We start from the raw sequence: 24,361 nt of genomic DNA, 5'->3' as shown, positions 1-24,361 counted from the left end.
AGCGCTATGTGCACAGTGAACTGCACTATCCACTGCCCAGAGTTAGCTGCAAGGTCTCCATCTTCTGACCCTTGGTGCACTGTTGGCATGTTCAGGAGAATGAAGCCTCAACATGAAACCAAAGAGACAAAATTAAGGGGGAGGTTGTGGCTGTTGTTCTGGTTTTGGCTGGGATAGAGTTAATTTTCTTCATAGTAGCTAGTATGAGGCTATGTTTTGGATTTGTGCTTAAAAGAGTGTTGATAAACCAGAGACATTTTAGTTGCTGCTGGGCAGTGCTTACACAGAGTCAAGGCCTTTCCTGCTTCTCACACCTCCCCGCTATGGAGTAGGCTGGGGGTGCACAAGAAGCTGGGAGGGGACACAGCTGGGACAGCTGACCAAAGGGATATTCCATACCATGTGATGTCATGCTCAGCATGTAAAGCTGGGGGAAGAAGAAGGACGTTGGGGACATTTGGAGTGATGGCGTTTATGTTCCCAAGTAACCGTTATGTGTGAGAGCGCCCTGTTTTCCTGGGGATGGCTGAACACCTGCCTGCTGGTGGGAAGGAGTGAATGAATTTTTTGTTTTGCTTTGCTTGCATATGTGGCTTTTGCTTTACCTATTAAACTGTCTTTATCTCAATCCACGAGTTTTCTCACTTTTAATCTTCTGATTCTCTCCCCTATCCTGATGTGAGGGGAGTGAGTGAACAGCTGTGTGGGGCTTAGTTGCTGGCTGTGGTTAAACCATGACAGCTGTGAAGCTGAATCTTACCGAGGTGTAAGTCTTAGGAGGCAGTGTATGATTGGGACAAATGATAAATGCATTTAAAAGCTTAAGCCTTACTGTAAATCAGTGGGGCTTGAACTTCTGAAAGCCTAAAGCATTTTGAAAATGGTGCGAGCTTTGAAGCCTCACGTGCTTTCAAAATGCCACCCACGTTAACGTATATCCTGGGATGGCCAGGCTCTCACATCAACCCCGGTGGTCTCCTCCATGCTGATGCTCTAACTTGTCAGTACAGGAGATAAAAATCTGGTCTCAAAATCAGCATAATTTCCTGACTGTGACTGTTCTAAGAAAAATCCTGTTCTTGTGGCGTGAGTCTACCTCAATGCTATTACTTCAATAATATTACTTCTATATTTATACTGGAATAGAAAAGGGAGAATTTGGCCTTGTTTAGTCACATGTGTGATTGTTATGCTTAATGTCAGATTCAGGAGATCGGAGCCAGGAAGATATAAAAATAGAATGAAATTTATGTAATGTCTGCTTTTGGGTAATAGCACATTTTAAAAGTATGTTTCTTCCTGATTAAAGCAAACCTTTAAGTAACAACTTGATTTTCACCGAGGTTGACCTCTTAGCAAAATTGAAGGACATGCACATTAGAAAGACACCTCTAAAGCATTTGGAGCTGTAAAATAAAATTCCATTTAAATTCTATATGCTATGGTATTTTCTTACTGAAACAAAGACTTGTGTTTTCATAGAAGTGCAGAAGGGGCAATGCATCCTGCCTCCTATCAGGCTTCACAGGAACACCAGCTCCACCCAAGCCTGTTGGTACCCAGCAAGCACTCACACAGGACCTGCATTTCTCGTTGATAGGCCTGATGTTCTACAACTTCACATCTTGTCAAGGTTTTTGTGTCAGGAAAGGGCTGGCTGGTCCCTGGGGCTGGGAGTGGTGGATCTCCCCATGGGGTAGCAGAGCAGGGTCTCACTAGCCAAAGTCTGTCCCATCACCCCAGCAGGTACCAGGGCAGCCTGGAGGCAGCCACGGGCATCCCCAGCATCCAGGGCCAGACCAGGACGTCAGCCTGTGGGTGGGGGTTGGCTAGGCTGAAATGGGGTCCTGGACCATGGACAGGGTGGTGGAACACCCCAGGAGAGGCTGGCAGGGACAGTCAGGGATGTCAGTGACCTCATGGCTCTGACAGTTTGTAGTTATTCAAAGAGGAAAAAAGCATTGTGACCCAATCTGGCAGCATAAGTCTACTCTATGCATATGGAAATAACAATTTTCAGCACAAGACATTCAAAAGTGTTTAATTCCATATGGATCCTTATCCCTCTCCCCACTGCAACATTTACATCACATAGCCAATTTGTGTCCGTCAGGGTTTGCTCTTGGTTTCATCAGTCTCCTGGTGAGAACCTTTTCTATGGTGGACTGTTTATATTTGCAGGGTCTCAGTCTCAGTTGTTTGGGTTTTTTTTAATGCATAAACTGTTAGGTATTGTGAAGATGTAAGTGTCAAGCTTGCTTATTTGAAGAAATGTTTTTAGAACACATTGAGAAATCTAAAATCTATAAGAGCTTTTTCTTATTGAAGTAACGCTGACACTAATATTTTTTCCTCTGTATTTCTGACTTGGACTTTTCAGGCAGACAGCTTTAAATCTGCAAGAAAAAAGCTTACAAAGGGAAAAAAAATCTCATTTATTTGTTTTCTAATTTGTACAAACCTCGAAAATGAAAACCTCATGCTGTTGTATAGAGCTTTGGAGACTCCATCAATCTGTTTTGCTAACTACTATAGCCTACTATGTATGCTAACAAATTTTTAAAAATAATTTAACAAGCATAAGATGGAGAGGAGAGGAGAGGAGAGGAGAGGAGAGGAGAGGAGAGGAGAGGAGAGGAGAGGAGAGGAGAGGAGAGGAGAGGAGAGGAGAGGAGAGGGAGAAGAGCTTTGTTTTCTTTTGTTTGACACAAATTCGTTCGACAAATTTGTCTGACACACATTTGCTTAGAAGAATGACGTTTTTTCCTGTGATATGATAACTTCAATTCAATACACATAATCATTTGCTATCCTATTCTGTACATACTGAAATCAAATGCAAATCTCTTATTAGTGGTGTTTGATCAGATTCACAGAGTGGAAGAAAGGAAACAGAGCACAGAGTTTTCTTTCAGGGGATCTGATATTTGTTCCCGGATCAAAAATGTCTATTCCATGGCAATTATTTAATCTTACGTGTTTCTATTTCTTCATCAGTAAAACAAAAACATCAATAATATCAGACAATATTACGCTGCTGATGTAAGAGCAGGTTATTTCAAAAGCACTTTCAAGATTCTGCTATTTAAAGTAATTGTGAACTGCCATTTCAAATCAGTTCTCTCATGGGAAATTAAAATGGATGAAGTCAGCATAATTCCTGCAGTCTTTTCTGTACGGTACAGATGAGGTCTAGCATCTGATAGCTGGTCATTTTTGACTTTGTAAGAGAACATCAGCCATATTCTGCTTATCATTAAGTATAAAATTGGGCCTCATGTAGTTGGGCATAGCTCTATTGAAATGACTTGCATTGTATTTATATCTGGCCTTGAAGGTGTTTTCTCACTTAAATTCTTGCAACAATAATTTGACAGTTTTTTGAAATCTCTCCTGTCTGGGAAGTGTTTGCTTCCTTGGGTTCCTCCAGGGAATAGAAGAAGCTGCAGCTTCTAGTCAACTTGCTGTTCTTCAGTAGGAAAGTCTGACTTTCCTTACCCACTGGTAAAGAGTATCTTGACTTTGTTCTGTATGTGTGTGATGCTTCGGGGTGATCTCAGCAGGGTCTTCATGGGACATAAGTGGGCATTCCTGGATGGTCTGAAGGTCACAGAGTGTTTAGCAACCAATTTAATTTCATTTTCGCTTTAATTTGCCCTGATCTCAGCCTGCTAACAAGTTCCACCTAACCTTGAATCACGGGCTGTTAGAGTCACACTAGGAGTTCCCCAATACAGCTGGTCTTCCCCACATTGATTAAGACACCACTGTGCAACAAATAGCACAGATGGAGACATCTTACCCAAATGTAGCTTGCTGAGGGTAGTCCACATAGCCAGTAAATGTACATTTGGATGGACCCTGGATTGCCGAGGCACAGCACCAGAGGTGTTCCTCCGGAGAAGGAGTAAACAGGACACACAGGCAGCACAGAGTCATATCCACAGATGACAAAGTCTTGGGGTGCACCTGCAGTGCAAACAGGGCCCAAGGTAGTGGTATGTAGTAGGCTATGCCAAAGTATACATATTTCTTAAAAAGAAAAAGGGTTTATATATAACCCTCTTTGTAATTCCATTATCAGTGAATATGACTTTGCCTTATTATAGTATCTGGAGTTTGTCTCAGGTTTTTCGTTCAAATATCTGCTGATATAATTTACAATGATGACAATAAACTCAGTGTTATTTTACAGTTGCAACTCCATGGCAGCTGTCTGCCATGAGCCTTTTTGCATTTTAAACAGAAACCTTGCTTTAAATTTATTTCTTAAGAAATTCTGGCTAGTCTAAGACAAACAGTATGCTAGAAACACTTCTAATGATCTGTCCCCCAGAGATTTCCTTACATAATTGTTAATACAAATAAAATATATATAAAAAAAAGAGGAGTCATGCAAGGCTTAGAGCATATTAACTTCAAGTTTCCATCAGGGTAAATGGTTTTTCAATTTCCACTTTAATGGAAACCTACAGAGATTCAGAATGTATTGACTTGCAAATAAAGTTGAAAATACATAAAACATGGAGAAGCTTTCTCTTGCCTTGGTTAAAATGACCTTTCCTTTCAGTGATAAAACTATTTAAGTTTTATGGCATGGAATCAAGATATAAAAGTGAAAAAAATTCTTATAATTTAAAGTCTCTCAGATCAGTTCAGGCAGTTGTTTTTCCCTCAGCCAGGGCATAATTTTATCGCAGACAAGTGTGTGTGTGTGTGTGTGCGCGCATGCATACACATAGACATCTGTACTTTTACCAGCCAAATGGGTCTTGTTCTCACTTAGCTTTTCTTCAAGGCCCTGGAGTGTGGTGGATGCATTTTATGTCTAAGATATTATTAAAGATTTTTTTTTCTATTTGACTTTGACTGATGGAGTTAATTTTCTTGAATACAGATCTATTCTCTGATGGCCTGAATTAACGATGTACTTAGATTTGTTTCTAGCTGATAAACAGTAAGCTGGCATGTAATAAGCTATTTTGTTGTTCTTATCTTTGTGATAGGTATCTTCACTGGGCACTGCAGAAAGCTCTGTTTTGCTATTTGTGATTTTGTTTATTGCTTAAAATACACATTATGTCTTGAACAGGATAATTGCAATTGAAAACTCTCCTATGCTCAAACGTCATGTCTTTCCTGCTTAGAATTCTCCTTTTCTTTCTGTGAGATGCTGTGATATCTTATGAGGCTTCTGGTTTTCCTCTGCCTTTGGGAAAGTTTAAATGTATGTACATATATATATATATATATGTATGTACACACACTGTAAAGTTAAAAACCAAGGTTTATAAATTTATCAGCTCATGGGAGAGAATAACAAACCACTTCATTTGGAGACAATTTTACTGGCACAACTTCTCTCTTTAGTTTCTATCTATTCTGCTTATTTTGTTAATGCATGAAACTAGATCTCTGCAGAAGTTCATAAGCCACTGCTGTTCCTTCTCCATAAAATTAATTGGTGTCCCAGTTTGTTCTCTTGGGGCAATTATGAAGTTATCCATAACAGTCATTTCATTATGTCTCTGTTTTGGGATTAATGTTACATATGAATGACTTATAACTATGATCAAAAGCCTTCTAGCCCTGTACCCTCACTCCCTGGCAGTGCTCTGTAGCAGGCTCTTGTGCTCTTCCCAAGGATGTGGGAAGCGTGCAGCGATGCTTGACGAGAGGTTATCTTCCAGCTTCCAGTGCTCTGCAGCTGAAGTCTTCTGAACTGGAGACATTCTCTGAGTCTTTGCTCTGTATCAGACTTGCTGGACTCTTATCTGTAAACTTGGAAAGAGTTTAAACTCGCTTTTCAAGACATTCCTCATTGGTAAATTTATTGGATTAATTATGCACAGAACACAATTGTCTCCCTTAAACCTTTTTGTCTCCCTTAAATATTTTTAACTGATATTTTAGTTTGGTTTCATTTGCGTTATAAGAGACAGTGATTGATCTGCTTCTTAGTGTGTTATCTTTCTCAGAAAAGCAGTAACTTTGGACTTCCTATGATTGGCACAAATGTTTTTGTTGAATATTTTAAATTTACAATTAAAATTCTAGTGTTTATGTGGTCCACTAAATTGTAAGACCCATATTCTCTTTGGTGTATTAACATTAGTTAGCAAGATTCTGAACAACACATAAGAGCAGCTTTCATGTTATGTCCTCAGATCAATGTAAACCCATCATCTCTAGAAAAAATGTAGTACAACTGCAAAAGTACGACTGCAAAAAATGCAGCTGCCTCAGAATGTGTTGTCTGGTCTCTGTCAAAGATGTACATGGACAGAATTTCCCCACTGTAGTGATCAACGTTCTGCTACACTTAAAAGGCAAGAAAAGCAGTAAAAAGTAAAAATAATGTTTTCCAGGAGACATTTGTGGCTCCTATAGAAAGAAAAAACCCTTTGAATTCATCAAAGCTGCATAAACTCTCACATGTTTGCTACAGACAGCTGAAAGGACAGTATTCCAGATACTCTGTAAAATACTGCTTTCATTGGCACACTTTTAACAAAGCAATCATGGTTTCTTAATACAGATGTGTCTCATTATTATTCAAAATCGTCTGTTTATTTATCTGTTTTAACCACAGAGTGTCAGATTATACAGACTCTTGCTTTGCTTTCCATGAGTAGCCAGCTGAATGCAGTGGTGTCACTGATGACTGCATGGCCTCACAGCCACAATGCTGACTAGGTGACAGGGTGATAACATTTGCCATTCTCTGTTGGGCAACTCTCTTCCTCCTTCTCTTCCTCTTTCTCCTCCTCCTCCTCTTCCTCCATCTCCTCTTCCTCCTGCTACTGCCAGCACAGAGCTCCCTTCTTGCTGGGCTCCTGACACTGTTGAGCTCTTCTCCCAGCATCAGGAGCCCAAAGGTTGAAATCTGTCCTGCTCCCAACAGGCATATGGTGAAAAGACTCTTTTTTTTCCTTTGTTCCCTGCCTATTGGGAGGCAGATTCATCTCAGTTTTCTCTTTAATTGCCAGACACTGAGGCTGGAGATGAGGAGGAAGAGGAGATGCAGCAGCCTGCGAAGCCCAGGGGCAGCCAGGGCCATCCTGCTGTATGTCCCCCCAGATTGCCTGCGTGTCCACACAGGACTGAGAGGAAGACCTGCCTGTTTGGAGAGCAGTGGGGTGGCAGGGAGGTGGCAGTCTGAAGGCTGAAGACATGTATGTCCCCACAGCATGATGCTACAGCTGGCTGAGTTGAAAGATGACTGGGAAAAGTCCTTAAATGGAAATCTCAGATGTGGAACTTGCTTTTCCTGCCAGAAGTCTGGACAAAGTAGACTATTTGTTGTAGTGAATGTTCAAGCTGTGGTGAGCCCAGATACCATAATCACTTCTTTCTGTTTGAGGTCTGTCTTCAAACCACGACAGGGATGCAGTATGCCAGCAGTTACAGAAGAAGGACCTGTTGGAAGGCCACAGGGTGTAGGGTATACCCTGACCACCCATGCACTGCTGCTGCCCTCCCCTCATTTACGGACTCTTGAAGACTAGTCCTCTCTTTCAAACTCCAGAAGCAGAATCTTGTGCAAGTGGTACCACATGAGCAGAAGTAGTTGCAGCCCAAACAGCCTTCATTCCAGAGACCTTCAACTATAGAGAAAAGGCAATAATGACTCACCACCTATTAGCAAATGTTGTGGGTTTGGCAGAAACAAGGATCCCATTTAAGCGAAGAGGTTGTTCTGTTTCAGAGTTTCATCTGTAAGCTTCTTTTTTCTATCATTTTTGAAACCTTTCCTGTTCCTGCCCTGTTGGCAGGTGTCACAATGAGGCCTGGGGAGAGCCAGGCTGTCTGCAACTCTTTCTGTGCCCAAAAGCTCAAAGACTTGGAGGTAGATGGGCAGCTGAGACCTGCTGTGTATAGTGAGCACATGGAAACGATGCGGCTGCCATTTCCAAATGACAAATTGTTGGTTCTCCTGGGTTTTGCACAACTGTGTTTTGATATCTCTGAGGGAAAAATGAACATAGCCAGAGAATAAAGCAAGAGGTCGTGCAAGTCTCTCTGTGATAGCGAAAGGGGAGTTTGTGCTCTTGCCTGGAGAAACATCTGCTTTCCAAGAGCAGGCAGGGGACAGGCTCATCTGAAGAGCAGCAGGACATGGCTGAGGCTCCTCAGCCTTCTCACCTGCAACAGCAGCTAAAACCACAGCGGGGAGAGGCCAGCAGGAAGAGGCCGGATGGAGGCTTTGTTCAATGTCCCTCTTGCCCATGAACTTGTACCACTTCCCAGAAAAAGCAGACAGCTCAGGAACCCTGAAGTATCCCTGTCTGCCTATGTACATTCCTGTTTACCATCCTGGTCTAGTCTGAATACCAGGAAAAGGCCAATGGAACATGAAGTCCAATCTGACCATTTGATGGGTTACCAATAATATTCTCTCCATAAAAACAACAGAAATTTTGTGAGGGGCATCTCTTCCCTTCTGCTCATTGCTTGCCCCTTGCTGTGGCCTGTCTGTGTAGGATAAAGCAGCTCCAGCGTTATCAGGGGGTTTTAATGCTCATGGACTTTTCTCATCCTTCTGATTTACAGCAGACTAAAGCTTGTAAACCTTTGACTCCTGTTTACAAATAGATAGCCTGAAAAACATTAACAAACATGAACAGTAGTCTCCTTGAAAATCCCATTTTAAACACAGATTTCTAAAGACCAATTTTATCTCTACCATCTGTAACTAGTTAAAATTCCAATTGTTTTTCTTAAAAAGGATTTTAAGAATGGATAATAAGCATGAGGTAGATTAAAAGTAATTTAAATTGTAGGTTTTTATTAAGAGTTTAGAAGAAAATCTATTAGAGACCTGGGTTATCTGCAGCCTCCAAATGGTGCTGAAAAAATGATGGTGATCTCAGTTACCGTAGATGATTTTTTTCTTTTAAGTTGTATGATATATTTTTCTAACATTTATGCAAAAGCTTACATTGGTTTATTTTCAGAAAATTTAGTGAAATAAATGCCAGTGGATGCCTTAATGGATCTAGAATCAACCAATTTATTTTTATTTGGCCTAAGATGAAATAAGGAGTTATATAAACTAAGGATATAGTCAGGCTATATAAACTAAGGATATAGTGAGGCTCTTGCTGCAGAAATGTGTATACCAATTTAAAATGTAACTATCCCTCTGCAGTTTGTTACTGCTGTTCTGCTGGGGCTCCCTTCCTTTGTAGATTAGCCACTTCCATAGGCTGTTTAACCCATTCAACACTGCATTAAATCATATGGGGAGCATGTGTATGCTTTGCTCTCCAGTACCATTGTGTAGGGGAACGTAAGAGCCAGATGGGTAAGGGAAGAGTTCTGAGGTAGTAAATGGCTGACCAAGGCACAGTGCAGCGTAAACCATTCCGACACTTATTGGACCCACTGAAATCAGCTGTTTCAGCTGAGACACTGGGCTTGGCACAGCTGTAGGCACACGTTCCTCCCACTGCCCTTTCGGTGGCTGTGGCCACCTTGGGCAGGAGATCTCAGCAGGTAGAAACTTTGTAAAGCACCAGGATACACCTGGAGTATTTGTCAAAAGTTTAAGATGCTAGTGTGGCTGATACATCCTCCTTTCCTTCTAGTCACTTTGCAACTTGGGCAGGTGAAAACAAGTTTTATCCACCGTCGTTGTTTGCTAGGTGAATGGGAGCCAAAGCACTGAAAGTGTCCAGATGGGTGCTTGTGCTGGTCTAATTAAATCAGTTTTGAAACATATCTTTAGGCTGTGGACAGATGTTCATTTTGTAGAAAGCTGTGCCAGACGAAGATTACAAGCCACACCGCTGGAGGTTATTGCCCTTGCAGCTCTGCTGGCACAGCCATCCCAGATCCTCTTCAGCTTAAACAGGGTGCAGACATGTATTTCAAGCGGTGATGGCTGGAGAGGTCACCACCTACTTGCCCATGCTGGCCTCCTTGGCACAGCACCAGCTCTTCTGAGTGCTCCGAAGTGCATCTCCTGGGTTCTTTCAGTCAAAATGAACCAGTTTGGCCTGTACAGTGGTAACAAGAGAGTTGTTGTTTGCTCTGGCTCATTGTGTGTGACAAGGAGTGGGGAGACCTAACAGGCCAGGGGACAGTGGGAGCACAGGGGACAAGCTAGGACACAGCTGGATCTGGAGGAGGCAATCGGTTTGCAGCTCTCCTGCACTGGGGTGGGAGCAGAAACCTGTCCTGCTGCTGAAGTCATGAGGGGTGACCTGTGGGTGAGGAGTTTTGGAGTGTGTCGGGGAACTCAACTGCTTTGGGCTGCTCACTTACCAGGCTTGGCGTTGGTTTGAACTAGGGCTGTAGGGTTTGATGAAGGATTGTCAAAGACTGTCCAATCCAAACAAGGAAGCTTTTCTCATCAAGCTGTTGCATTTTTACCAAATGTGTTAATGTATGTACAGACAAAGTATGACACAACGTTGACCAAGTCAGGTAAACTGCTAGCTTCACTTGGCCAAAACTATCTTAGCAGATGGCATTAAACTTTCTATGTAACACTAAGATCAACTGTGACAAGCTAACGTGGTTTTTGTGCCTTAAACGCTATCTGCATTAGGAACTATCATATTCATTCTCATGTCAATTCTCAGTTAAAATGTATTAGCTTAAAAACACTTTAAATACCTTATAAAAACATCTATATAGTTATTGAGCTGATCTGTTTTCAAGCATGCTAAATTTATGGGTTCTTCTCATTGTTCAACAGTTGCTTATTATTAAAGAAGGCAGGCAGTGCTGTTTCCACTGAAACGTTGGAAAAATGTCACTATTGCTGATGGTGCTGTCTGGCTTCCCCTAACTCTCCAAGCCAGTTTTTAATTAAGCATACATAATGCAGTCCTTCCTTACTGCCCTTGTGGAGTAATTCTTTTGACTGCACTTTTAAAGTTCATAGTTACATGCAGAAATCAGTCCCGATCTGTATTTTTTGAGACGTGAATAATAAAGGTGGCTGAACATACCACCAGATCCCAGTCCTATCCCCAAGGTCCTGCCTGTGCATTGCTTGTCCTCTGTGCAGGGACAAGGTGGTGAGCCTGGCGGGAGCAGCCAGCTCTGCTCTCCCAGGCACCCGGTTGTGTCCATCTCCTCAGGAAACAAATGATTAACCTTCTGTGTCTATAAGCTACTATTATTTATCGGTTGTTTCATCAGTCCCCACAGTTTCCTTCACATGCTCCAAGCAGTGAAGAAAGCCTGCTCTCTGTTCTATAGAAACATGGCATTTATGTAAGTTGGGAGCACTCCTGAGAATATCCATTTACTTAACTCTGTTTTCAGGCCACTTCCTACTGCAGCTTTCCAGAGTTTTAGCAGCATAGCTCGCAGCCATCCAAGTGAAAGAGTGCCAACAGGAGGAGCAAAAGGAAAAGAAGCACAAGCAGCCCTAATCAGGGCAGGGATCATCAGAGCAGGAGCTAGATTTGCTGTGGCACCTTTGCTGGGTGGCACACTGGGTTTGAGCTTGGCATTTGATTTTCTATGACCACTAGATGGCATAAAAAATTCTGTTGTGGGCATCAGCTTGGTCCTGAAAAATTCCTAAGTATCAGGTCATGCTGCAGTTAAAGGGGATTCTTATGTTGCCTTTAATCAAAGGCATATTTTAATGTTTCTCTCAGATAGAAATTGAGTGGAAACTAACCTTAGCAGCAAAATGCAGCTTCAAATAGCAAGAACTGCTGAAGTCAGTGCCATTCTCAAGTGGAGGATGACACAGCAGAAGATGAGGGGAAGGGAGGTTGCTCTGCTAATTGCATTACAGGACCAGATGCTAAGAAAAATCATCAGTTCTCATCTTGGTCCTGATAATGGTTCTCTTTGTAACTTTTGGCAAATCACATACTCTCCTTCATTTCTCTATTTCTGTATGAAGGGTAACGATTTCCTGCCTTGCAGTGGTGTTGGAGGAGTTAATTAATACTTATAAAGCACAAATGGAGAGAAGAAAAATACTAATGACTCCTGGAACCTATTATACTTGTAAGGAAGATCTCTCCTAGTCTGTCTATCCTGCACCATCCAGCTATGGCTGTGCCACTGTGATGGTTATAATAAGATGATAGAATATGGATAAATTTAAAACATACTGAAAGAAATGTTGCTGAATGCTTCTAAAAGAAAGTAAAACCACTGAAAGAAATTGATTAACTTTTTTTTTTGTTACATTGGTAGTATAAATAATTACGGAAATTTCATGGGGAGTGAAAACAGCCCGCCTGCTGCCCTCTGAAACCCCTCTGAGTTAAAGAAATAGCCTGATGGATGACGGTTTGCATGGTCTGATCCCTCATCTGCAGTCCAGCTTCCCTCCAGCTGAGGGCAAATTTCAGTTCAAATCTGAAGCTTTGGTGCAGTCCCTGGTTGGGTTGCTTATTTGTAATTAAAACTGCTCGTTACTTGGAGTGCTTTGCAGCTGCTGTGAAAGGTAATGTCTCTTGTACATCTGCAGGATCAAGATCTTTGGTGATTTTATCACTAAAATATGCAATCTGATTATAATGGCTTCTGATATTGCCAGACCAGAAACAAAGACATTTCTGAACACTGTTAGGAGCTAAGTGAAAAGGATAGAGGATTCATTGCAAATTATTAGTGACTGGGAAAATCTCGCCACAGCAATTGGTATGACTGCTGTGGTCACGAGATGATGTATTTCTTTTTACTCTTCCCTTTATTGAGTGAAGTGGATATGAATACCCTAAGGAGAGCCAGAGGATTTTACAGGGTATACCAAGAACTACTTTTCATCATTTAGAAAGAAAGGGTTTAAAGGTTCAGGTAAGGACAGTGCTGAAAAAAGAGAATTTGGCATGATGTCCCTGAGAAAACAATATTGCAACAATGAACAATGATATTCAAGCACACTTTATACACTGATTTCACTGACAATGAAAAGAGACTGACTGTATGTCTTCCCATAATCACAGAGGGTATTTATGGCATAAACGTAAATTTTGGTTTATCTGAAACTGAGTTTTATCAGCTGTCCTTTAGCAAACTGAAGAATCAGACTGTGAATGAGAAAGACATGAGAACTGTCAGACCAAAACACACCCAACAAAACAAATGATTACTGATTGGCCTTGAAGAAAACTGAGAAAAACAATTTTCATAACAAAAATAAGACACTGAAGTGCGGTAAATGCAGTGCCAAACTGATTTCCAAGAGTATCGGCTTTGTTTTTCCAGTGATAAATTTAGTTTTCCTGCTTGTCCTCACTGCACATTTTAGTGATGATATTGGAGACTTTTCAATTTCCATTTAAGATTTTAAAAAACAAATAAAGTAATCTTGGCAGCCTGTGTGAGAGCTAATGCAGTAGATGCAAGATGTGTAGAAAAAGGTTTATACAAGGGCTGAGTTCAGGTTCAACTACTCTCTCTGAAACCACACTGAGGCCAGGTGACAGCAAGCACTGTGCAATCTCAGGAGCATCCAGGAGTCCTTCACATGGACCAGAAATTCAGTGAGGTATCTTATTGGCTTGTTCTCTTGTTCTGCTCTGTCTGTGGTGCCCCTGTGCTTGGGCCTCGCTGGCTGCAATGCATTACCCTCTGTAGAGGAGAGGCCATATGGCAGCACCTGTCCCCTATAGCGACGTGCCTGCTGTGTGCGTGCAGGATGAGCAGACCCAGCACGTGCTGTAAAACCTGCACACCCAAGCAAGGCCAGCCCTGCTGCATTCATACACCAGGTGAGTGGTGAGAAGGCCTTTGAGTCTTCTGTAGGAGCCTGCTGTGATAGAGAACGTGGGGCAGTAGGAAGACAATGAGCAAGAACAGACTGGTGCTGCCCCAAGGGCTATTGCCTGGTCCCTCCAGGAGCAGGCTGTAAGCCAGGCTGATGTGAGTGTGCTGCTGTTTATTTATCCCTAGTGCTGAATATGCTGCTATGGAAAAATGTCTCTTGGGTTCCAGCTTTGGACGCTAGTACTATAAAAAATCCTTTGGGACCCATGACTTGTGCACTCTCATAGCCAGGGCTTGCCCATGTTCACTGAGCAACTACAGTGCTCTCCTCCTGGCCAGAGACTGTGTGAGACAGTTACCCATCATTGCAACTTGCAGAAAGTGTTTTGTGATCCTGAAAACAGACAATTTATATAAGAAATACAGTAATATGCCTAGCAACAGTACTAATTTTTAGCCCTTAGCTTCATTTTGTTCCAAATAAATAGCCTTCTGATACTGTTTTTTTCTGGAATCTTGGTATGTTGTTACTCCTTCAAATGGATCAGTATGAATCTCAAACCATAATAAAGCAATAGCAAATTAGAGATAATTTTAGTTTAAAAAAAAAACCCATCCAAACACCACAAAACCCAAAAGAACAAGCTGAGATTGAAAGTTGGAAAATTAAATGAAAGAAAAACACCATAAAGAAATACAAACATTTGACGAATAGCTAATAGACTTAAGAGATTCTATTATCCTTACTGCTCAGAGAATTTACTTATTTTTCCCATGTAGAACATGTACAATACCTTATTTAGTAATATTTCAAGAAGCTTTTTTAGCATCTGGCATTGAGTGTAATTGTTGCAATGCTCTGGCAGCATGCTACACTGTAAAGCTAAAACATTAGCATGCCACAGAGATGAAAATAAATGAAGGCGGCTCTGGAAATTTTCACTACAAGGTGCAGCTTCTGTTACCTCCAGCTCCATGGAGGACTCCTGGTCTAATGTCATTCTTCTGCTTTCTACTTCTCTGACTGAAAGCACAGGCATTTTTTCTCTCCTTCTCATTTATTTTTGGTGAAAGGGTTGTCAACTTCAAGTGCGTTGTGCATGTTACAACACATCACTATGTGGAAGTAGAGATGTGAATCAAGTCAGACATGTGCACCGGGTTTATAGGATTATGCAAGCTATAAGCAGAGAAGCTGACCTCGATCAGGCGTGCAGTATTTTCTGAAGCATCTTTAATGGCATGGGTAGAATTAAATAGAGCCTAATAATAGACCTAGTACATTTTTCTATTTGAGTTTGCTACAAATGTTGCTATGCAACTGATCTTTAAGTAAAACAGTTTTCATTAACAGTTGTTAAATACTGCTCTGAATGGTATTAACAAGGTCAATTCAGATATCAAAGAATTATTATCAACATTTCTTATAACAGCCTAAATTTTGTGGACATCCTTTTCATAAAGGAGATAAAATAAATTTTGATTCATGACATAATTGTTGGATGTTATGTATTCTTTTTCTTTCAAAACTCTACATGGAATTTTTCCAAACATAGTAGTGCATTCTGGAGTTAAAAAGACAAGACTAAGAAATCTAAGCTGACAACAAAATACTATGACAAATAAAATGAGAAGTGCCAAATACTTTACAATGTTCCCTAAAGACTTTGCAATTGCTGTTCGTTTTTATGGCCAAGGTGCTCGGCATCTATGGCAACAATAGCAGAAGACCAAGAGGGGGTAGAAGTAGTGAAGATCCTCAAGAAATAACATTATTATTGGACACTTAAGCATCCAGATAGGTTTTAACACACTGCATGTATTATCCGTGTCCACTGGGATGTGATGTAAAATCAGTGGACTAAATTACGTTCTCACTGGCACTGGTGTAAATCCAGAGTAAGTCACGGGACTTCATCATGGTTATTTGTAGTTTTCCAATTAGCAACCAAATAGAAATTGTTCCAATATTCCTTGCCTCTCTCTTCCACTCCCTCATGTAGGAACTACTCATAAATAAATCAATGAGAATATCATGCTGACTGCATGTTCTCCACTTGTTAATGGAGGAAAAATAACACTACAATGTTTTTTCCCATGTGCTTTCTTGGTAGACCCCTTCTCAGTATGAGAATTTCAAAGTACTGCCAACCTTGAGGATCCTGTATTCTAAAAAATATCAACCTGGTGGGTCTGGGGAGCAGAGAAAGCATAACTGTGAAATCAGGAGCCACCTGTCACCCAAAGGAACACCTGGGGACAGGGGAAGTGACGTGAGAGTATCTGATCGTGGTCAGATGGAAAGTAAGGAAGGTGACAGAGAAAGAGGTGAAATGAGTGGAAACTCCCACCGGAGACTTTCAAGCACCGGGAACTGAGGTAAACAAAGATCTCAGTGGCAGAAATGCGAACTGCTGCTGTTGTTCACAAATACAAAGGCCAAGTCTTATCCTGGCCAATACAGGATAAAAACCCAGAGTAGCTGCCTGCCTGAGAGTGCTGTTGTCCAACTCACACCTTGCTGCACCTTAGTCTGACACTGCATACAGAGTGAACAGGGGAGTGCTAAACTCTCCTTCTACCCCAGCAACTAAACATGCAGGAACTTGATGTACAGGCTGTTTATTTATGTTATTTCCCAGCAAACACTCACCCCCCATGGCACAGACTTACCATTGCCCTGATATGTAAGTGGACATGCGGTGGTGTCTAGGAAGAGTATGGTGGGTAAGACACACAGTAGAAAAAGCATTTTGTCCTCAGTCTTCAAAAAATGATGCTACAGCCCTGTCCAGAGGTGAATCAGGCCCTATAGAAACAGCACGACCAAGCAGCTGCAGGCAGACATGGACCTTTGTGACTTCATTAGCACAGATCTGCTCCACCTTCAGCAGCAGTCCGGCCATGGCAAAGTGAGGGCGCTGTTAAAGGCCAGACCTGGTAGAAGAAGGGCTTTGCATTCCTAAATGATTGAATCAAAAAGCAGATCATAAACCCCATAGGCAACACGCCTTACATGAGGTTTATTTTTATTCTGTGAATTCAAGTGCTGGAATGTCCTGTACTGATTCCAGAAGGGTTAACGCTTTCATGCCTCACAGCCTGGCCAGGCAGAACACCCAGTGCCGCAGGTACAGGCTGTATCCTCATTTTCCTTATACCTCAGTGGCTGAAACAGCTGTGTCCTCCCTGCTTTCTCAGCTCACCATTCCTTTGGGGGCTTCTTGAATTATTGCTCCCACATGTCTTGTTTCTCTTCCCCCTTCCTTGTCCTGTTCCAAGAAACCTTCACAAATGCCAGCCAACACAACTGTTTAGTCTTGTTTCTCCAGCTGCAGCTTAGCTGGCATACCTCAGAAAGGGGCAAGTAAAAGATGCATGGTATAACTGGTAATATATGGTAAGGTTGCTAATGCTGGCTGTTGTCCTGTCTTTAAAAACCTGACTCCCTGGTTTAAAAGTAATGCCAGGCTGAGAAGGAAGATACTCCACTACCAGTTCTGAGACGTGTCTGGAACAACACGTAGAGGAAGATGCTCTGCCATATCATAAGGGGAAATGCTGCTCCCATCTCCCTTCCCAACTGGTGAGACCACTGCAAGAAGCAAGGGCAGGAGGGGATTGCAGCCAGGCTGGTAGGGAGCAAGGTGCTCAAATCCACTGTGGCTGAGATCTGTTGCTGCTGAGCTCACAGTGCCGACCGAGCTCTCCAGCCTGCTGCTAGAAGGCCCATGTGAGACCAGATGGACAATTCCTTCTTCTGAACCTTGGCAAATCAACACTGTTCTGTTCACTGTTTGGTTTTTCACTTGTGGAAGTGTTGCCTTGCATTACTTTAATGAGAGAGAGGCACTTGCTCAGAACAGAGCTAAGCAGTTAACAGAAACACGAGAAGCCACTCATACTGACAAATGGCAGCGTTGCAGGCAGCTGCCTGTTTATGTACTTCCTGGAAGAATTCAGAGAAAGTGGAAAACATTAGTAGAAAAAAAAATTGTTTTCTATAATCTGTTTTTAGCTGATCTTCTAAAAAATGTCCTCTTTAAACCAGGACTCTAAGGTCCTACTACTGAGCAACCACAGTCACTTCTAATGCAGCTTTTAAAATTTTTGGAAGACGGTAAGATAGGCCATGTCGTGTTTCATCCCGGGTTTTGGTATATTCCTTTCTGATGGAAAAACTGAGAGGCCAGTACTGGAAAACTTCTTCAGTGATATGACTTCTCCAAAGTCTGCTGTCACCGCTTCCATTTTTTTTTCCAGTCAACACCACTTTGGCAAATGAGCAGGTTAAGACAAGTCCTTGTGCTGTGCAGACTTCCACATTGCGTTTCCATCCCATAGGGGGTTCTTTTCTCCAAAATATTCCAGTTTTCTTTCTAAAATCATTTCTGCATCTCCAGCCTAGGCAGGGACTTTGAACTTCCATTTGAAGAAACAAGACAGTTAAAATGCAGAAGTATTTGTTCAAGAACCAAGACAAAGACCATAACAGCTTACTCAAGGGCACAGAGGATCTTCCCAGCAATGAAAGGTTTAAAACTATGTACCCACTCTGTAGCTTTACCATAAAAATATTCCCTTGTCCAGAGAAGCAATAAAGCACCACAACTGTAAACTCATCATAATCTCAGTTTAATTTTTAAATGGAATACTTTTAAAGGAAAAATACCCACATATGTATCTTCTTCAACACCTCACTACCCATGGGCTCTGTTTCCCTCCTATATGTAAGTGAGAATTAACATTTCTGTAGTTCTAATGAGAGTCCATTACTTAGTGGCATAACCCCACCTCAGCCACCACCACGGATCTATACCAAGCACAGCAAATTTATTCATTAGATTTATCCTATGTTTATTAACAGCCCAGCTCAGAAGAAGAGTCAGTGACAAAAACCATCTGGAATAAACATAATGGAAAACAAACAACGTAATATATTCCGTCACTCCAGCCTAATTACACTGTTTGGTGCAAACACTATCAATCCAAGTGACAATTTACAAGCTGAATTCTTATTAAAGGGAAAAATGAGCTGTGCAGGGGAGCACAAATCAAAGTAACTAATCAACACAGACAACACATTCAGGGATTTAAGAGCCAAGGTACGGTAGTCTTTTATTCCTCCTTGTTTTCAATTTGGGAGGCCTGCTGTGATGTTGCAGTACATTATACATTATATCTACTTATGCAACATTGGGGAGAAGCATGTTTCTGGCTGTTGTCTTATTTTTCACCAACTACAGCCTGTGAATTTTAGGTTTAAACACTTTCCTTGTCCTATCATTTAAGCTGAGAGCAAGGTCCACTGTCCCAGCCACCAGTTCTCTTTTAGGATATAGTGAAAGCTTGGAAGTAAGGAGAAAATTAGAAAAGCTTGGAGTTAGCTAAAAGCAATGCCGATTTGATCTAAACCAAGTTCTTATTGAGTGAATTGGTTCAGCAAGAGAAAAAGGAAAAAGATCTCTCCCTCCCATGCAAGCATCTGAACAACACATGGCTGCTGTCCATGAACTGTTTCAGCTTGGAAACTGGAACTGACTCATTAGATGCATCTGGTGTCCCCAGGGAAGCAAGAGAAAACACTGGCAGCAATGAAGAAAAGATGGTAGAAGCCATCTGAAGCAGAAATTAGCCAACCATCCTGTCTGCATTAGAGCATGAACTTCAAGAACAGCATTAGGCACCTGCATGAAAGCTGAGCCCTAAAAGACATAGTGAAGTGCTACAGTGCTACAGTGTGTAACACACTGTCAGTTTAGGGAAAATACAGCCATAATCTGGAAAATACTATCTCAGGCCAACAGTGAAAAACTTAAAACCTCATTACAAGGGGTAACAAGCTAGCATTAAAGTGAAATCGATATGAACGAATGCAGACACAGTCCTGACCACACAAGTGTGGTCATAACTTCCATAAATGTTAGCAAAATACAGTTTATATAATGCTACACTGAAAATTTCCCTGTTAATGAACAGATGCTGGAGGAGTTTTATCAGTTTACATGGGAAAAAAAAAACAGTGAAAAAGGGCTACACTGTGGGGGACAAAGATGACAAAAGACACATGTGACTTTATCTGCCATAAGGAGAGAGATCACCAGTCACCAGTCACCACCTCCCCATGTGCAGACGTGCTTTTCTGGACCTTCATGTTGCTTCTTTGCCTGCAAGGACCCAGGGTCCTTTCATGCTCTGGAAATGGCCATGTAGCTCAGAATCACAGAATCACAGAATCATCAAGGTTGGAAAAGACCTTGAAGATCATCCAGTCCAACCATTAACCTAACACTGACAGTTCCCAACTACACCAGATCCCTCAGCACTATGTCAGCTCTATTCTTAAACACCTCCAGGGATGGGGACTCCACCACTGCCCTGGGCAGCCCATTCCAACACCTAACAACCCCTTCTGGAAAGAAACGCTTCCTAATATCCAGTCTAAACCTTCCCTGGTGCAATTTGAGGCCATTCCTTCTTGTCCTATGGCTTGCTACTTGGTTAAAGAGACTCATCCCCAGCTCTCTGCACCCTCCTTTCATGGAGCTGTAGAGGGCGATGAGGTCTCCCCTCAGCCTCCTCTTCTCCAGACTAAACCCCCCCAGTTCCCTCAGCCGCTCCTCGTACGACCTGTGCTCCAGACCCTGCACCAGCTCCGTTGCCCTTCTCTGGACACGCTCGAGTCATTCAATGTCCTTTTTGTAGTGAGGGGCCCAAAACTGAACACAGGAATCGAGGGGCGGCCTCACCAGGGCCGAGTACAGGGGTAAGATCCCTTCCCTGTCCCTGCTGGCCACGCTATTGCCGACACAAGCCAGGATGCCATTGGCCTTCTTGGCCACCTGGGCACACTGCTGGCTCCTGTTCAGCCAGCTGTCAATCAACCCCCCAGGTCCCTCTCTGACTGGCAGCTCTTCAGCCACTCCTCCCCAAGCCTGTAGCGCTGCTGGGGGTTGTTGTGGCCCAAGGGCAGCCCCCGGCACTTGCCCTTATTGAAACTCCTCCAGTTGGGCTCAGCCCATGGCTCCAGCCTGTCCAGGTCTCTCTGCAGAGCCTCCCTACCCTCGAGCAGATCAACACTCCCACCCAACTGGGTGTCATCTGCAAACTGACTGAGGGTGCACTCGATCCCCTCATCTAGATCATCAATAAAGATGTGAAACTGGAGTGGCCCCAACACCGAGCCCTGGGGGACACCACTCGTGACCGGCCGCCAACTGGATTGAACTCCGTTCACCACAACTCTTTGGGCCCGGCCATCCAGACAGTTTTTTACCCAGCAAAGCGTGTGCCCATCCAAGCCTCGAGCAGCCAGTTTCGCCAGGAGAATGCTGTGGGAAATGGTGTCAAAAGCCTTGCTAAAGTCAAGGTAAACAACATCCACAGCCTTTCCCTCATCCAATAAGCAGGTTGCCCTGTCGTAGAAGGAGATCAGGTTTGACAAGCAGGACCTGCCTTTCATAAACCCATGCTGACTGGGCCTGAGCATCTGGCTGTCCCGCATGTGTTGTGTGATGGTACTCAGGATGAGCTGCTCTATCAGCTTCCCAGGCACAGAAATCAAGCTGACAGGGCTGTAATTTCCTGGATCATCCTTCCAACCCTTCTTATATATTGGTGTCACACTGGCCAATTTCCAATCTGTCGGGACCTCCCCAGTCAGCCAGGACTGCTGGTAAATGATGGAAAGCGGCTTGGCAAGCCCCCCAGCCAGCTCCTTCAGCACCCTCGGGTGTATCCCATCCAGTCCCATAGACTTGTGTGTGTCTGTGTGATGCAGCAGGTCTCCTCCTGGACTGTGGGGGGAACATTCTCCCAGTCTCTGTCCTCTGACTGAGGAGGCTGGATTTCCTCAGTACAACTAGTTTTCTTATTCAAGATTGAATCAAAGAAGGCATTAAAAGGCATCAAAGACCTTCTACCATGAGATTGTCTTGGGAACAACATTCATCTCATGAGAAGGCATTTCATATTTCTCCCTGAACTGTTTTTTTCTGGAACGGGGACTAGCACTCTGTTTCAGTAGTCCCTGAAACAGCTTTTTCTCAACCATAACATAGGCTTATTCTCAACAAGAAGGCTGATGATGAACAAGCTTTTGTCATAGCTCGTGTGCATGAAAAATGTCTAAAACTCTGTTTCTGCACCTGCTGTTTTGAGAAAGAAATAATAAGTGTGCCATCCTTTTCTCCTTGAAGAGGAGATGTAATAGATGTGGCCACAGCGGCATGTTTCTTCATGTAAGAGGCAGGGTACAAAGTTAGAGAAACATACCCCTGAGAATTTTGAAATTTCAGTGATTCATAAAAGCCCAAAATTTTATTGCCAGCTAACTGTGGATCCATCTCTCCAGAGCCTTACTGTATCATCTGTATTAGCATGCAAATCAAGATGACATAGCTGTTGCTGACTAATTTCAAGTGTGATATTCACAGCATAGATGCACTATTGGCATGGTCTTTGGCAACACTTTCATCCAAGCATCTCTGCATGCTGTCTGCATGAAGCTGTCAGTCTCTTCAGCCAGGAAGATGAACATGAGGATGGCTCGTTCCCTCATGTGCTGAGTCCATGCCTATTCTTAAAACCAGTGTATTTAAGTCACATGTCAGACCCCACAGGCCTTGTGTTCTTTTATGTCTCTTTTTGGCCTTAAATACTTTGATCCAAGCAGGAACATCGAAAAGTTGTTTTATCTCTGATTCCCACCTGAGCTATGGGAATTTAAATAATGTTCAAAAGCAAGTATGAGTAAAAGAAGGATGACTCCCCATTTATAGATTACAAAAATCTAGGAGTATGTAGTGTCTGTAAATAATTATGATAAAATACCTTAATTTTCAGTTTGTATGGATTCTTAATCTCTTGTTCTATGACTGTTGCTGCTCAGTCTGTCTAGGGAATCTGAATACTTCCCTTCCCGAACAATGAATGGCCATGACTATGGAGCATTTTCCTTAAGGAGCAGGACATAGCTGCCATGGTATGATCAATCCAACATGGTCACATAGTGTCTAAATCCTCAGCTTTGTAACTGGGAATTATTCTGCCTGTTTGGGATGCTCAGACACTTGTGTTTTGGCTTTCTTGAACCTTGAAGATTTTTTGTAATCCTCCAGGATTCCCTAGTCTGGATTTTTTCCTCAGAGGGAGGAGATTCAGGGGACATGCTAATGACACTGTGCAGGTAGATGGGAGGTTGTTCATGCACTGAGGCAGTGATCAGGGTGTGCTGACAGTGCCCTTGCTGTTGCAGCCATGTGATGCTGAATCTGTTTCCCCGTTGCAGCAAAAAACCCTAAACAGTCTCAATGCTTTCTTTTGACTCCTTTTGACTCCCTACTGTCACCGTTTCCCACATGTTCCACCAAAGGCTTTCAGTGCTCTGAAGGATCTGAACTACAGAAAACTGCCAAAGAATCTGTGGTGAACACTGAATTTTTTCTCAGTGTTTTCAAGGACCTCACGGAGACAAGGCAGCTGAGATAATGAGCTATCTCAGTGAACTATCTATCAACAGCCCCTCAAGACAGGAACTACTTGCTAGTGCATCAACTGATAAACTAAAAGGAGATGAAGTTTAAAGAAAGAATTGTTTTAACACCATGTAGTCTGCTTCAGAGTTATTTTAGAAAAATCTGGATGCAGATGTTACATGAACATAATTGCATATTTCAGGAAGCGTCTTAGAAGCCACAGAGGAAACCTAAAAAATGTAACAGAAATAATTCCCTCTGGAATATGAACACAAGCAGATTCTGCTTCCACACACTCCCCCCCCCTTTTAAGGTATCAAGTATGTTAATTATTTCAGTGAACTTCAGAAATGGGCAGTCACTGAAAGATGGGTTGCATTACCTAACAGCTATTGATAACTAAGGATGACAATACCTGTTCCAGCAGGTTCATTTTCCTACAGGCAAAAAGGCCATGTTCCCATTGCATCCCTTCATTGCAGCAGCTTGCTTAGAGCAGCTTCCAGAGTAGTTTTCCATCTGCAAACCCGTATGCTGCTGCACTGCTTCCTGGCCTGCCAAGAGCTTTTTCCGTTACAGGAACCCCAGTTATGGTGACTGGTCTCAGCTCTCCATACTGGCCACCTCTGAATGTTTTGCTACTTATGGTCCTTTTGCAGTCAGTTTTGCTGATTGTTTTGTACAACATTTAGGTTGAGAGCTTTCTGGCAGGTTTGGAGGGTTTGTTTCTGCTTTTGACCCTATGGGAAGACTACAGGCACACAGCAGCACATTAAGGATTAAAAACTGTTTTCTTTCCCTCTTTACAAAGAACCTGTTTATTTATGGGTGGCCATGGATGGACACATATTTCCAGAATTCAGGAAAACTACCTTCACTTCTCCGTATCTTCACAGACTTCTAGCATGATGTCAATTCAACAGCCATTGAGTCTTCCCTCAGTCCTCACATCTGTAAGCCCAAGAGGTGGTATCCAGAGAAATAAATACATATGGGCTGAGGTGATGCACCAGATCAGTAATGGATAGTAGGGCTCCACAGAGAGAGAGAGATCTTGAGAGAGAAAAACAAGAGAAATCTGGCACATATCAGAGTGTAATCTCTTTATATCACTGCAAGAATTTATTTAGGAGAGCCTCTCTCTGAGTTACATTGCTGTCAGGTAGCAGAGTACCACCTGCAGTTTTTGAAGT

The 24,361-nt window shown here is 42.5% G+C and overlaps 1 protein-coding gene across 5 annotated transcripts in view; it reads right to left on the bottom strand.

Moving 5' to 3' along the window:
• The window catches only part of C1QTNF7 (C1q and TNF related 7), a 53,738-nt gene that overhangs the window by 10,510 nt on the left and 18,867 nt on the right, over window positions 1-24,361 (bottom strand). For 2 of the 5 annotated variants that reach the window (XM_074904542.1, XM_074904546.1), the window contains exon 2: window positions 24,041-24,221. The exons of 2 other annotated variants lie outside the window; for them this stretch is intronic. The gene's annotated coding sequence lies outside the window, so the exon portion shown is untranslated. Of the gene's footprint in view, window positions 1-23,583; window positions 23,714-24,040; window positions 24,222-24,361 lie in introns of those variants that run through there. One more of the 5 variants, XM_074904545.1, reaches the window with a different exon arrangement.

The sequence above is a fragment of the Athene noctua genome, chromosome 4 (assembly GCF_965140245.1).
Source record: "Athene noctua chromosome 4, bAthNoc1.hap1.1, whole genome shotgun sequence".
Classification (NCBI taxonomy): Eukaryota; Metazoa; Chordata; class Aves; order Strigiformes; family Strigidae; genus Athene; species Athene noctua.
This window is presented reverse-complemented; position numbering and strand designations above follow the sequence as displayed.